This window comes from Ursus arctos, unplaced genomic scaffold, assembly GCF_023065955.2.
Source record: "Ursus arctos isolate Adak ecotype North America unplaced genomic scaffold, UrsArc2.0 scaffold_22, whole genome shotgun sequence".
Classification (NCBI taxonomy): Eukaryota; Metazoa; Chordata; class Mammalia; order Carnivora; family Ursidae; genus Ursus; species Ursus arctos.
The window spans coordinates 17,265,135-17,281,518 of NW_026622897.1; the positions used below are offsets into that span (position 1 = coordinate 17,265,135).

The window sequence follows — 16,384 nt, forward strand, 5'->3', positions numbered from 1 at the left end:
GGTCATGATCCTGGGGTCCTGGGATTGAGCCTCCTGTCAGGCTCCCTGCTCAGCAGGGAGTCAGCTCACCCCTCTCCCTTTGTCCCCCACCCCCGCTCCTGTTCTCTCTCTTGCCTGCACTCTCTCTCTCTCTCTCAAATAAATAAATAAATAAATAAATAAATAAAGTCTTTTAAAACAAAAACAAACAAACAAACACAAAACCAAATACTGCAGTGGAGTGTTACAGGTGCTGTCATCAAAGCAAATACAGACCAGAGGGAGGTGGCAGGTGGCACCAAAATGGGAAGAAGTTTCGGTAAGTCATCATGGAAGAGGTAATTCTTCAGCTATTCTGTTAAAGATGAGTAGTTCTCTGCCAGAGAGCCAGGAGTGGATGGAGGGGACGTCATTCTGGCAAGATGCTAGAACGGGAGGAGAGGCCCGGGGCTGTGACAGAGCCACGCGTGCTCAGGGAACTGGGAGAGCCATCCATGTGGCTGCAGTGTGCAAGCGACTGCTGAGTGGGTGTGGCAGGAGACAAGGCTGGGAAGAGTCTTATCTGTCTTAGAAAAGAGACTATGTTATCCTCCAGAAAATATCCTACCGGAGGATGTTATGAAGGATGTGGCACTCTAAGATCGGAATTTTATTCAGTTTATATTTATTATAGTCAAGAGAACAACTACTACTGTAGTAACCAGGCAACAGCAGTAGAGGGAATAAGGAAGCCTAGGATATGAAGTATGTCAAGACGGTAGCACCTCGAGCAGTGGTTTGGTGTGAAGAGCCACCATCTGAGACCCATGAGAGATGACAAACTTCCTAGGTCCCATCCGCATGATTTACAGGACTGGACTTTGGCCTAGAAATCCTCATTTTTATAAGCACTCGGGATGATTCTCCTGCAGGTTGGCTGGGCTACTTCTCTGCAAAGTATACAGACTCGCCACACAGAGGAGCCTTGCAGAGAACCATTGATTCTAGAGCTACCACTGGAACCAGCACAACCAGGGGGCAGTTCTTAGAGTAAATAGGCGAGTAAATGTTGGGTGACTTTTGCCCCTGGTCTCTGCTCTATTACCCACCCCCCTCTTTAGTCTGGCTAACTTTGAAAAAGCAAATTGCACTGCAAAGAAAACCAATTTAAAATCAGTCACCATAAGCAACTAGATTTAATCAAAGTCTATTGGCTCATGTACAAGATTCCAACGAGGTTAACCCACATTCATCTAAAATGAATTTCATCTAACTCACCACACAGGTAAACAACTTCAGATTTCAACGAACTAGCTCTTGGTACAAAAACTTTTATTTTGCCTTCACAGCACTCTCTGTCTTTTTCTCTCATCTATCTGTCTACCTATGAGAAGGATCTCAGTGTTCTCTTTTCTACCATAAACTCCAAAAGGGTATAAGTTGGATTGTCCAAGAGTATAAACTGACCATATTTGTGAAGAATCATTTTGTTCTGGTGTGCCTATGGAAAACAGGCACAGAAGCAATGTTTTGTGTTGATGAAGCTGCAAATATGTAGATGTTTTATTTGCATATTGCTATAAGATGCTGAATATATAATTTGTGCATTATGCCAATTTAAGAGAGTGGGGACTGTTGCATGTTGTTTTGCACAAATATCTTTAAATGCAAAAAAGTCCAGAGTAATAAATTAAACATTTTAATTAAGTGCTGTGGCACCCAGTTGGTACACTTCACTGTTAATGGTTCAGAGAACTGTGTCAAATATCATCCTTATTAGACTTCTACATATATGGCAAGCCCGATAACACCTGGTTAGTCTATACCCGCTCAGTTTGTTTGTCGTGTCCCCCAACCAGAATGATAATGTCTGAGACTAATAAAGTAGGCTCATGATTGTTTCATGCCAGGATGGTACTAAATCCTTCATATGAAAGATTTTATTGATGATCCCAGTGGCCTTAACTAGTTGACACCATTCTTGGCCCCATTTTACAGATGAGAAAACCAATGCTTCACAAAGTAGACAAGGTCAAGGCCACATGACAGGTAATTCAGGAGCAGAGATTTGAACTCTGGTCTAACAGAGTGGGCTTTTAAAGTGAAGGCATATTGGTTCTCAAGGTTCTTTTCTATATAAGTAATGGGGGAAGTGGATTTAACATGATGGAAAATGGAGACAAAACCTGGAGTGTCAAAAAATCCTACTCCGCAAGAGTCTTCCCCGGAAGCAGCAGCTGGGGGTCTACCTCACCTCTTCCAGTGCTGTGATGGTCAGTGGTTGGCATGCCATTCCCCATCAAGGAAGAAACCCTGATTTCTAGCATTTGCAGATTTCCATGGTGTAAATCGTCTCACCAACCTACCATTAGTAAGGGTAGAGTTGGGAAAAGGTTATGTACGCATTGTGTCTGCTCCCTCCTAAAGCGGTCTTTAGGTTTCTCGTGGCCTCTGGACAAGCCCTGGAGACCTGGGACCACAGAGAAGACACATGTCCTGTTTTGTGGGAGGACCCACTGTAAGGGAGAGGGTGGGGCTCTGCTCCCTACAACACAGTGGTGGAATGCAAGTGCCACCAGGCTATTTTTAATTAAAAAGTGATGACAGCTGAATATATTCCCTGACTCTGCAGCTAATAGCTTCCTGACCTAGACCTCACTTGCTAGACCCACTCCTGAAACCAGACGGCATTAGTCCCTATGGGGCTTCTATTATTGGTTGGCCATCTCAACAGATGCAGGTCTAACCAAATCCATGTCTAATCTGAGCATGCAAATGGGGAGATAGAAGGGAAAATGCTTAAGTAATCACCACCCACAGAGGGAGAAGTGGGTATCAGCTGCTGTCTGGGAGGACGCGAGAGGTCATTGTCACGGAGTTCCACAGCAGCCCAGGAAATTCTGTCCAGCCGTCATTTGGAGCTGTTACCTTTTATCTATTCATGTCTCACATTGATTGGCGGTCCTGTTACAAAGGCTGCGTGTGTTGGTTAGAGCATGATTTCTGTAGTCAGACATACCCCAAGCATTTTATCCACCTCCAGCACCATTTAATCCTATCATGATGCCCATTTTACAGCTGAGGAAACTGAGTCACAAGCACGTAAGTGGCAGTTCCTGAACCGAAACCAAGGTACGCCTCATTCCAGGGCCTGAGCCCCTTACCAGCATCCTTCAGACCGCTCCTCTTTCCTGCCACCCACCCCCCTCTTCCTGTTTCAACCTTCACACTCGGTGCTTCTCCTGAGGGTTTGCCAATGCTGTTACCTCAACCTCTACAGATGCTTCCTCTGTCTACCTGCACCCCTTAGACTTACCCAAATTGTAGCCATTCTTTAAGGTTCTAATGAAGTCCCCACCTTCCCGTCATGTTTTCTTGGGGGATTCTAACCCCAAGGCTGTCCTGCTGCCTTTATACTTATTGGGTGTGTAAAACTGGCCTTCACTTTGCCTTGCCTCAGCTGTTCCCTGTTACGTAACTTGTCTGGCTTCTTTTCCAGCAGCCAGTGTAAATTGTCATGGGCAGAAACCACGTCTAGACCTCACAGTGCTAAGCTCTAAGTAGATGCTCACTTTTTAAAAATCGATGAACGATACTGTATCCACAAGTGTATCGATGGCATGAAGCTCTGAGAGTTCTACAATTAAAAGGAAGACTTGCCATTTTTGGATCCTCATTACATGGTAATCACTAAGCCAGGCAGCGTACATATATGATTTTATTTAAACCTGTGTGGTGGTTATTGTGCTTTCATTTTATAGATTTTTTTTAAACGCCCAGAGAAGCTTAGAAATTTGCTACCACCATATTGCTCGACAGCCACAGAGTTGCAACTTGAATCTAGACCCATCTGACTTCAAAGTCCATACCATGCTGCCCTGTAGGGCATCATGTCCATGCCACTGTCTCTGGGAGAGAAGAGAATACACCTTCACAAAACTCTGGAAGATGGTTACTGCACCCAACTCAGAAAGTAATTCCAAAACCTCGCTTAGTATACATTCCAGGTTCTACTAACCCTAATATTCAGAAACTCCTGCTTCGTGCCTGTCTTCATCCCCTCTGGCTTCCAACTCGTGCCATCTCCCTTTGTTGTGTAGGTTAGGAAGGTGGAAAACAGGTGGCTACCATTTCCTAGACAAGCATCCTTCTTGGGCTGGGAAAGTCCTCTGACACCATCTCAGCTTCATCTTCTCTAGAAATAAAAGACCAGCCACAGGCCTCAGAGAGTGAAGGTTGTCCTAATGGGTGGGCTTTCCTACCCAGAAAGAATTATAACTGTCAGCAGGGAACGGGAGAGAGAGCCACCAGCAGGACTGGATAATCATGGACAGATGCTCTTGGATCAAAGATTCATGCTGAAAGGAGCTGAGAGAGCAGAGAAAGCAAAGCTCGTGGAGGAAAGAACGATATTGAGCCTCAACGCGCCCTCCCTGTTACCTGCCATCGCCAGCTGCCATCAGAGCCAGGCTGTGGGGTGGGCGAGGAGAAAAATGAGGCAAAGAGGCCATGGCAGCTCCTCATTTGGGGAAACCAGGGATTGGCAGGCAGCCCCCCATGCCCTGGCACCTGGGGAATAAGGGCAGCTGCTCGGGGAAACAACAAAAACACAGTAGAGACCAGAGGAGGGGAGCCTTTCAAATGAGAGTGCTAAATGTTTGGAACCCAGGGGCTAAGAAAGACGTTGCCAAATGTCACACTGAACACAGGCATGCTTTTCTGGGCCCTGAATGTGAAGGCCACGAACAATGAAAGGGGAAGTCTGTAAGTAAGGAGAATCACATGGACTCTGGAGCCTGCGCTGGCCCCGGGCAAGCTCTCCTGCATGCAGTCTTACAGGGAGCAGGAGAAACAACCGTCCAGCAGTGGGCCCGCCCTGCCCTCCACACCTCCTGCCCCCATCTGCATGTTGGGTCGGGGAAAGGACGGAGGTGGGCCGGCTCCCTGAAAGGGATCGGGACGGTACGTTTCAGAACAAAGCCTGGGCCGTCCACCTGCAGGACAAAGTTCGCCCTTAATAAGATGTGTGTTGGAGGGGGCACAGAAAGGGGTGTTTTTCCTTCGTTCCATTAAAAAGGGATTATGGGCTGACTGACCAGGTAAGCAGTGTGATCTGTGAACAGAAACTGGTCCTTTGGAAGCGGGAGTGTGGTTAAACAAAAGCCTTAAGAGACTCAGTCGGCGACTGTTCACTGCAGCAGGGTGGTAAAGCATGATGTCTGTGTTTGTGCGTGTGTGCAAGGGCGTGTGCAATATTTTCTGCTGTTGCTAAGATGGTTTCCCCCCTCGCTGGCCTCTCGCCCAATCAAAAGGTAGCTGTTCCTCATTGGTTGCCTGGCTTTATCGAATGACCATGACGAGCTGGGGTTGAGCCCACCTCATTGGTCTATTCCTATGGCCCATTGTCAGGGGAGAGCAAATCAGACACCTAATCAATATTTTGTGAAGTGGCACTAGACTCCTGGCTAAATTTGCATTAAATTCCTCCCTGTCTGTGCCTTTGCACTCAGATAGCATCATATTAACTTCGGAGGTAGAGAGAGAGGCAAGCAATCAAACACTGTCATCCTTCAGCCATTTTGGATGAATTCCTGAGTCTTGGCAAAAATCTCAGAATGCCAAACGTGCAACAGAGGAATTAGTTATAAACAAGATGTAAATCTCCTGAGCAGAAACATAATGCAACTAGGCTAGATTAGTGGTGTTCCTTCTAGATGCAGATTGAATTTTCTTTCCTCCCTCCCTCCTGCCCTCCCTCCCTTCCTGTAGTCATCCAACACATATTTATTGAACACCTACTCTGAGTCAGGTTCTGTAGCGGCCCCGGATGCCTCACTGTGCCAGGCAAGAAACGTTTCGTTTCTGGGCCACTCCACAGCAAAGCAGGGCACGAGAGGGCCAGGGGTCATCACACTCTACAAACTGTCTCTAAAGGAAGTGGGGCTCCGATCATCATTCATGGAATGAGGTGGGATCAAAATCCCACAGTTGGAGGTCTACTGGCAGGAGACACAGACACCGAATCAAAAGTTGGAGGAGTGACCCGCTTTCCCCCAGAATTCTATATAAATCTCAGAAAAAATGCAGATGCATAGTGATCTTAAGGAAAGCAAGGATTTGTGGTGTTAATAAATTTCCTCTCTTTCACAGACAAACTAGGAGCAATCAGTAAAGAAATTTCACATGCCCTCTACCACCACTTAGCAGCTCACCCGTGTCTGCACCCCTCTCCTCTGTGTTCCTTCCTGCTACAAGGAACAACAACAACAAAAAGCTGTGTTTCCATCAAAACCAACTCCTTTATTTATGTGCTAACCCCATTCCCACTCACCAACTCAAGGATCTCCTATAATTGTCACCTTGGTCTCTCACATCATTGAATTTTCAAATCTCCCCTCCCTTCTGGTCATTTCATTATCATGAAAGTATGCTGCAATATCCTCTTCTTAAGAAAGGAAGATAATAAAGAAGGAAACCTCTTTATGGATCCAGGCTGGTGTTCAGCTAAAATACGCTGGTACTACCATGCTGAGTGTTACAGTATTGAGATACTTCTGGACCTGTTGGGAAGTACCCACTACCCTGAGCTTCCCAAGTATCCCCTCTCCCTTCCATAATCCAGCAACCAAAGGTTAAGTCTGGATCAGCAGGGCCTTCCAAGACCCTGCTCCAGACCTATAGCCAGCATCCAATCTGATTTAGCAGTCCCTGGGCCATATGTAGGGTCCCTGCTTAAACCTTACACTTTCAGGTCATTCCCCGGCCCCCATGACTTTCCTCCCCTTTATAGCAAAAACCCTTGTAAGAGAGATCTGTTCTCACTCTCCCTGTTTCTTTTCATCTTTTCTTTTGAACACATTCCAATCAGATCACCGTTCCAATGTTTCCAGAACCACAGTCTTTGTCAGGGTCATCGATAACTTTCACTTTGCCAAATCCGAAGATCAATTCTCAGCGCTCATCTTATTTGACTTATTAGCCACATTTGACACAGTTGACCACTTCCTCTCCTTGAAACATCTTTACTTTTTTACCGTTCTTGTCTCCGAGACACCAATCTCTCCTCAAGTTCTCCTCCTTCCTAGCAGTCTGCCTTCTGTCCTCCTTTGCTGGTTCCTTCTTGTCTTCTTGAACTCTGAACATGGCAGTGCTCTAGGGCTCACATTTGGGACCTCATCTTCTTTGCTCTACGTTCACTCTCTGGCTATCTCTTCTAGTCCCTTGACGTTGAATACCTTCTATATGCCAATGATTGCCAAATTCCTATCTTCTGCTTCAACATTTCTCCTGAAATCTAGATTCAAATAATCCAATTGTTAACTCTCCATGTTCACTTGGGTATCCAATAGAAGTCTCAAATTTAAGTCACATAAAATTGTATCCTTGATCTTCTCCTCAAGAGTTTTCCCTCTTGTTCCGAGTCTTCTTCATCTCAGTAAGTGGTGACATCTTTCTTCTCATTGCTCAGTCCTAAATCCTTGGACTCAGGCTTGACTCTTCTCTTTTTCTCACACCATGCTACAATCTACCAGCAAATTCGGTCATGCTACCTTCAAATCAGATCCAGAATCCAATCATTTCTCACCACCTCCCACCACAGCTACTCAAGACCAAATGACTATAATGTCACTTTTTTATTATTGCAATGACCATCCAAGGGCCTCCCTGCCTTCATCCTTGCCCCCTTAACCAGCTGTCCTCCACATAAGACAGAATAAGTCTCTTTGAATATGGTAAATTCACAATACTCCTCTGCTCAGAGTTTTCAGATGACTTCCATCTCCCCCAGAATAAAACTCAAAGTCTATACACTATGCCTAGGCCCCGAAAGGCACAGTTAACTATGACATAGGTTTTGCCCTCAAGGAGCCTACTGTTTATTAGTTTAAGTTCCAGCTTTACTTCACCGTGTGACCATCTTGTAAATATGTTGTTAATCACAAGAAAAACTGGGTGAGAATATGAATAACGGATTATACAAATCTAAAAACAAAAGCAATTTGTATGCAGCTGAAATCTTATGGGTCAGTTATGAACTGAAACATTTTATTTAAGGGCAATAGTCCCTTCGTATGCACTAAGTGATTTCATTTTGTCTCCACTGACATCATAAGCTGATGTCAAATCATACCTAATTTCCAACGTACATGACAAACACTCAAAATACCTGTTGAATAAATGAACGTTTAGGAAACAAACTTCTTATTTCTTAGCTGGGATGATGGTGATGAGAGCTGTGAACTAAATATGTACTCTGTAAGGTCGGGTATTTCATTTATGTAAATACCTGTTTATCCCAACTTTATTATCTCCATTTTAAAGGTAGAGCCACAGTTGTGTGGCTCAGAAAAGTTAGATGCCTTTCTCAAAGTATCCTAATAAATGGCAGAGTTTCAGACTCGAACAGTGGTCCGTGTGGCTTCAAAGCCTGTGTTTTTGCCATAGATGCCTCAGGATGAGTCACTCTCTTGCCTCTGTGACTTTTTTTTTTTCCTTATCAACTGATATTCAATTTATTTCAAAAGTTGATTTAAGCATCTGCCATGGTGACTTCACCTGCAAGGCCTGGCTCCACACTGACAGGTCATCTGCCTAACAATCTCAGAAGGATGGTGCAAATCAGTGGGTGCCTTGTGGATCCTTGTCTGAAAAGGATCCCAAGTGTGAGAAACTTCACCACAAGGAATTTTTCTTGCAGTGATTCTCAGAGTCTTGGTGGGCCTCCAAACTGGTCCTTTCACTTTGAAATTCTTCTCCTTTGTGCCTCTGAGCAGGTCAGCACATATCTTTTCCAGATATTTTATGTTGTGGGTGGTTACAGCAACTCGAATTCGGTGAATTGCCACCCCTGGTTCCACGGATGTCTTCCCGGTGTCTTGAAAAGCTTGTTCCTTGGCCAGAGGGAACAGTGGTGAGTCAGCAGCAGGAATGGGGCATTCAGAGCTCTGTTATAGCTGCAACCATGTCCTCCTCAAAGAAGTGTCACTTCCTCTGTGACACTTTAAACATTATTTTTAAAAAGATTTATTTATTTATTTGAGAGAGAGAGGGAGAGAGAGCAGAGGGAGGGGCAGAAGGGGAGGGAGAGAGAGAATCCCAAGCAGATTCCCTGCTGAGCGTGGAGCCCCATGCAGGGCTCCATTCCACTGCCCTGTGATCATGAGCTGAGCCGAAATCAAGAGCCTGATGCTTAAGCGACCGAGTCACCCACGTGCCCCAACACTTTTAACATTATAACGTTCTGATCGTTACTATCTCCACAAACCTCCAAGATCACTGAAAAGTGAGAGGCAGACCCTCTGTCCTTAGTTTGTGGATGGGCATGCTAAGCTTCACAGAGGCTCAAGGTCAAGTAAGGAGACAGAAACCATAATCTCCTGCTTTCTTCTCTCCCTACGTCCTCATGTGATCCATGCTATCTCACCCATAGTTCTCTTAGCTAAGTGAATTGGACCCATTGACCCTTTAAGTTCCAGAGCAGATCTTCAGACTCTATAATCTCACATATTTTATAGTTTATTAATCACCTTTCTCATACACAATGCTTTAAAAAGCCAATTCCCCATCTCTTGGAAGGTAGGAATGTAATGCTATTTTCCCAAGATGCTCTCAGGCCCATGGGAAGCTGAGTCCAATTTGTCAGCCTTCTGATGTCAAATTTCCATCAAGTATTTGTTTGTAATATGAAAAACATCTAAACAAATTCAAAATTTGTGCTCATGAACTTGCATATTCTAATATAATCTGATCAAGAACCATATTCTGTTGAAAATGAAAATCCCCTAGATTTCACTGTACTTTTTAAGAATCAAGTCTCTATTAACCAATCATGACTTACCCCTATTCACACAAAAAATGCCCCCTTTTGTCAGTAGTGTCTGTGTTGAATGATCCTTCTGTGGTCAAGGGAAGAGCCAAAGAGGAGAATCCTATTAAGGAAACAGAATAGTAGAATGATGGTGGGTAGCCTCTGCCCCACCCCCCACAAAAAAGACTGATCTTCAAAGCCAGGTAAATATGAAGCCCCAGCTGGCTGAGTGAATCAAGATGAAAGTATAGTTATTAGAAGAAGTATAGCTTCATTTCAATTCTCCAAAGCAGAAAACAGTAATTCATACAAAGCTCTGTGATGGGGTCAATTCCATGGAATGAATAAATGAATGAATGGTCATTCAGTCATTCAACAAGTATGCCTGCTGTTTTCAAGGCGCCGTTGTCAGTGTTACAAAGGGAAGTTCTTTGTGAAATGCTCCATTGTAAGTACAAGTTGTGTATAAATAGCCACTTTGATTGAACTTTGCTCCTAGGCACTTCAGTCCTTGTAAACCCATACAACCTGCCGAAGGAAAACCCTCCTGGGAAAATCAGAGTTGGCCAAATACTAGTGTGGTAACAATCCCTCGAGTACAGACCTCAGAAAGGATTTTAACACATAGGAACACGTAATCAAGACAATGAAAGTAGGTCAACCTCTTTTAAATGAATTGCTAAGATTATAGGCTACTTAGAAGAAATATTTTGAGATGAAGACAAGTCTAGTGGTTGCTCCAGCTAAGTAGCTCCAGCTTATGGTCCAGGACCCCAAATAAATGCATTTTTTAAAAAGTGGATTCATTCTGGTTTGGTTTACTAAAATAATTCTGGAGCTGATTTTTCAGAGGTCAATTTTCTTAGGAGAAGCTATACCCTAGAAATATGATCGGTGCTGTCATGTTCATATAGTTTATGTGCTTTTTTCTAAGTATTTTCCACGTGTGATCCATGATCATGCAATTCCCAAGGGCAACATTAGAGCTGATGTTTTTTTTTTTTTGAGTCTTCTTATCTTCTAGAATTTTATTAATGCTTACGCTAGGAAGAACTCTTACACAAAGTCCAAATCTAAATCAGTGGCCTCACCAATGGGCAGACTTCTGTGGAACGGCAAAAGGTTACCATGACACCAAAAAACCAAGGTCATGTGTATGTGGGGGAGCTACCAACTCGCATGAGCCAGAGTTGGTTAATTTTTCTAGATCCAGCCTGATCCTCCTGGCACCTCCATGAAGACAGTAGGGCTCTGCAGAGAACAGGTTGAACACTACTGACCTAGCCTACCTCCTCATTTCTCAGAGACAAAAACCAAGGCCAAGAAAGACAAAATGCCTCATCCAAAATCACATAACCAGTTATTGCTGAGCTAGAACTAGCTTTCTGATTCCCAAGATAGCTCCTCTCCTCATACCAGACTCCTCTTAATCTCAGAGCCTAATACAGTCTTCCTACAGCAAAAATTTCCTCTCTATTTCAGGCAACCAGAGCAGGCCAGGTTGGGTCTGAGCCACCCAAGGCCATTTGTCAGTGCCAGTCTCCCACCAGGCAATGCCAACCCCAGCATCTGGTTCTGGTCCCTAGGACTTATGCTCTCATAATTGAAGAGCTGGCATATATAAACAAACCATAGCCTGAGCACCACATGGTCAGTGAGTAGAGGTCAAACGTGGATGAGGACTGACTCCCAAGGTGAGAAGGGGCCGGTTCCCTAATTTCCGGTCTTGTTTGTCTCTGCTGACAGGTACATAAATATTGCAATTGCTACCAAGAGCCCTTTATAACTCTTTAAACCCCAAATATTCCTCAATCCCACAGCAAGTTAAACAAAACTTACACTATCCCACTTTTGGTAGGCGGGACTGTGTGTGGGCCAGGGGGTTGGAGTTATTTTCAGGTTTGAGTTAGGGCTTGATTACTCAGGGAGACATGCTGGGGGCAGACATGCATGGGGGAAAACTCTGTGGCTCTTGCAGGAACACCAGGACAACCTTATTGGCTCAGACTACATATGACTGTAGAGGATGTTACCAGCTCTCTTCCTGGGATAGTTACCATTCCCAAGAGGCCCCACCCAAACAAGGTCTAAAAGGTCTGTAGCAGTAGCCAGAGCATAATCTGAGACTTGTACTATTTTCCCTATTGCTGCAGTCGGCCTGTGGTCATTTTGTTCCACTAACAAAATGTATCTCCCTCTTTGTGGAACAGTCTAGAGACAGATTACTCAAATTGGAGTCCAGTGCATCTGCCCCACCTGGGAGCTTTTGTTAAACAGGAGGGATCCCGAACCCCACTCCAGACCCACTGAATTAGAACCTGTGGTTTAGTAAGATCTCCAGGTGATTGATGTGCACCTTTAATTTGGGAAGGACTGATCAAGAGATGAAGACCATGACCTTCTGGGTTCACCATTAGCCCCATATATAAGATTTCAGCTAGCAAACCTTCTTGGGTTTTCTGTGCATTTAAATGGAGAAAGAAAAGACCCCAGTGAAATCTAGAACTTCCTTAAAATATTCGTTTTTTGCTCCAGCAGGTTTATCAACCCCATTTTCCCCCTAACGGCCATCAGGGCCATTAGGATCTGAAGCAGGAATATGTGTTGTGGACTGTGATAACCAGCAGTAAAGATATTTGGCATTAAGTACTTCTCCCCTTCTAGACATCCAGCTGGCCACCAAGTTCTTTTGATTTTCCTCCCAAATGATTTTATTTATTTATTTATTTATTTACTTATTTATCTCAAGTATAATTAACATACAGTGTTATATTAATTTCAGATATATGCAACCCTATGATTATGGAAGCACTATTTACAATAGTCAAGATACTGAAGCAACCCAAGTGTCCATTAATGGATGAATGGGTAAGGAAAATGTGGTCTATATACATGATGGAATATTACTCAGCCATTAAAATAAATGAAATCTTGCCATTTGCAACCACATGGATGCTCCTAAATGATTTTTCAATCCTCCTTTCTATCCTCACTGCCCTGCTTTAGCTCAGGTCCTTATCATATGTAACGTGGACATTAAAATAGTCTCTCAACTGCACACAAGGACTCCCTATGTAGTATTTTGCTCACCCATTGCATCCTCCTAACTGGCATCAGGAAGAACATTCTTGAAGGCAATTTTGACAAATTCAATACTTTCAAGTTTTTTAGGCAAGGTTTATGGCGATAGTGTTTTATTTACCCACCCAACCCTACTTCTCCCACTTTCCTACTTTTATTACAACTGATGTGTTGTTTCATTCCGCTTCTTTTTCCCAAGCTGCCTCTTTGCCGTGAATACTTTTTCTTTTGCTGCCAAATAAACCTCTTCTTCTTTTTTAAGACCTTGTATAAACAGTCTCCAGTTTATCATGGTTCAGCTTATGATGGTTTGACTTTATGATGGTGTGAAAGGGGTCTACGTTCAGTAGAAACCATACATGGAATTTTGACTGTGGATCTTTTCACTGGCTATCACTATGTGGTACAATCCTCTCTTGTGATATACTGAGTAGAAACACCCAGCTCCAGCTCCCAGTCAGCCTCACCATCACCAGGGTCAACAACCCGAACACTGACAACTGTTCTGTACCCACACAACCATTTGTTTTTCACTTTCAGTACAACAGTCAATAAGTTACAGGAGATTTTCAACACGTTAGTATAAAAGAGGCTTCGTGTTAAATGGTTTTGCCCAACTATAGGCTAGTGTAAGTGTTCTGAGCATGTTTAAGGTAGGCTAGGCTAAGCTACTATGTTTGGTGGGTTAGGTATATTAAATGTATTTCGACTTACAATAGATTTACTGGGATGTAACCCCATCAAAAGTCAAGGAAGGGGAGGCTGGGTGGCACAGTCAGTTAAGCACTGGACTCTTGGTTTCCGCTCAGGTCATGAGATGGAGCCCCAAGCTGGGCTCTGTGCTCAGCAGGGAGCCTGCTTAAAAGCCTCTCTCTTCCTCTCCCTTTGCCCCTCCCAACCTCTGTGCTCTCTCTTGCTCTCAAATAAACAAATAAATCATTTTTTAAAAAGTGGAGGAAGATCTGGAGTTCTTTTTATCCTACTATCAACTCTTCTTGACCATGACTCTCAACCAGAGTAGAGTTGATCATCCCTGGATCCCAGCAGCATCTCGTGCTTGCTCAATTAGCAGCCCTTTCACTGAACTACGCTTGTCCACTTGTCTCTGTCCTTATACCAGTTTATGATACCTTAGGGTCAGGAACTATGTCACATTCTTCTTTTGTATATTGAGTGTCAAGTACCATCACCAACCTATAGTAGGCATTCAGTGAATGCTTGACACATGAAATAATTAAAGGAATATAGTCACTGTGTGAAGTAGGTACCACGTTATCCCAGGGAACTGTGAAAAATACACAGCAACCACAGATCTAGTGGAAATATTTGCAATGGATTAATCTTTGAGATTCTCCAATGATGGATATTAAGGAATGGAATTGATGTTAATAGTGAAAATTACCTATGTTAGTTAGCTCTGCCACTACCCTAAAGGGAAATGATCTACCTCGTGTCATTTATTAAATACTTAATCACCTGTGACATCTAATAATCAGAAGAATTATAGCCTAAGGCACAACCAAACCTTGCCTTCTGGGGACTGTCAGCCTATGACAGTTAACATGGACACCAGCCACTCTCCCAGATGGTCAGAGAACTCTTTCTCTTGGGGCCTGATGGTGTTGTCAGAAGGAAAGGAGGTCAAGAGGTGAGGTCACTTAAACAATTCTAGAAATTGGGTCTTAGCCTCTGGTACCCCATTTCCCCATATTGGGGTTCTCAGGACCCTCTGCTCCAAGCTCAGCTCAACTGGTCTCCAAGATCAATTTGGGACTCAAGCAGGGAAGATTTCAAGAGCTCCAACTCGCATTCTTCATCAGAGGTCAAGCTACATTTGTACCCTGCCTTCCACCTTGCCTTCCTATTTCCTGCTCCTAAGGCCCAGAACCCACCTTATACTCCAGTTTCTGCCGATGAAAACAGTAACAATAATGCTAGTTCACACATTAATTCAACCATACCATGCACCAGGCACCATTCAGCGTGCTTTATGTGTATGAAACAAATTTAATCTTCACAACAAACCAATTTACTAAGTACTGAATTATCTACATTTTGCAGATGAGGGAAACACAGAAACATTTCCATATATTGTTTGCTTGTTGGTTTCTCCTGATCATGTTCTGTCTAATTACTGCAAATTCCATGATGTTAACTACTTTGGGTTGCCTTACCCTTTGGATATTATGTTCTGAACTTTGTAGCTGGATCTGCACACCCTCTGTCCCCATGCCACATGTCCCCTGCCACCTCCCAGTCTGGCCATCCTATTACAGATTAATTTGCTCATTCCAGCCCTGTCCTGAAGAAGAGAGCCAAAGACAGACATAAGGTCATTTATTTTCCACTCTATTTAATATGGATACTTAATTAATACTCATAGAAAGAATTAAACTCAGGGTATGTAATATGAATAAAACACCAAGTAGTGACAGGCATCCACACCACGTAATGTCTGAATTAGAGAAAGAGGAAAGACGAGGTGCCGTTTTTAAGAATGCACCATTTTGCAGACATTGTCCTAGACATCCATCTAGGTTCCTTAAACTCTTTTTGTAATGAAACACAGGATGTCCATTAGCAAACTGAAGGATCTACGTACCCTAAGAAACAAACCATTGCTGCCCCATTACCTGGGAGAGAGAACTGTGGAAGCACCTGGAACAGATTTAGGGTTTTGTCCCTCACAAGCCTTTCCAATAATGTGCACATTCATTGACTCTCACATTTGCATAGTGCAGATAATAACAGCTCTCTGTTTCATGCTCAACGCTGAGGTCAATGTCACAAGAACCTGTTTAGCAACAATCCTCCTTTCAGGCAGTTCTGTGATCAGGTAGAAGAGAAGACTTGGAGAAGAAGGAACAGAAGCCATCCACTGCCCTGGGCTTGGAGCGCTCAAGCAGACAGCATTTCCAGACACACATACAGACATGGGGTGGGTTTCAGTATCGTCTGGGGAACTTTGAAAAACACAGATTAGATTTCATTGTCTTGGTCCAGGTCTCTAAATCAGAACCTGCCAGCCAGATATAAATATATACAATATACACAGAAATAAATATAATGCATATAAATAAATAAATAAATACACATAAAAAATATATATAGCTAAAACAGCTAAAATTTTAAAGGGAGATCTGGATACATATTACTGATTAGGAAATATTGCTAAAATTATCATCTTGGAAGAGCAAGAACACTAATAGCATATATATTTTCTCCTCCAATAACACCAGGAAATGTAAATGAGCAACTGCTAAATTAAACCCAAAAAAATTAGGACTATAGGGAATGTCCTTAAATATAAAAGAGTTTGGTCTCGTTGAAATGGGTTCTGAAAAATCCCCTCAAGGATGACTGTTCCTCAAAGAGATCTCATTTGAAAAAAAGGGGAAAGAAATTAATCTAAACACATATTAAAAATTCTTAAATAGGGGCACCTGGGTGGCTCAGTCAGTTAAGCATCTGCCTTCGGCTCAGGTCATGATCCTGGAGTTCTGGAATTGAGCCCCTTGTGGGGCTCTCTGCTCAGCA

The 16,384-nt window shown here is 43.4% G+C and overlaps 1 pseudogene; it reads right to left on the bottom strand.

Moving 5' to 3' along the window:
- Positions 1-226: 226 nt before the first annotated feature.
- Positions 227-16,384, bottom strand: part of LOC125282440 (40S ribosomal protein S20-like) — a 76,539-nt pseudogene continuing 60,381 nt past the window's right edge.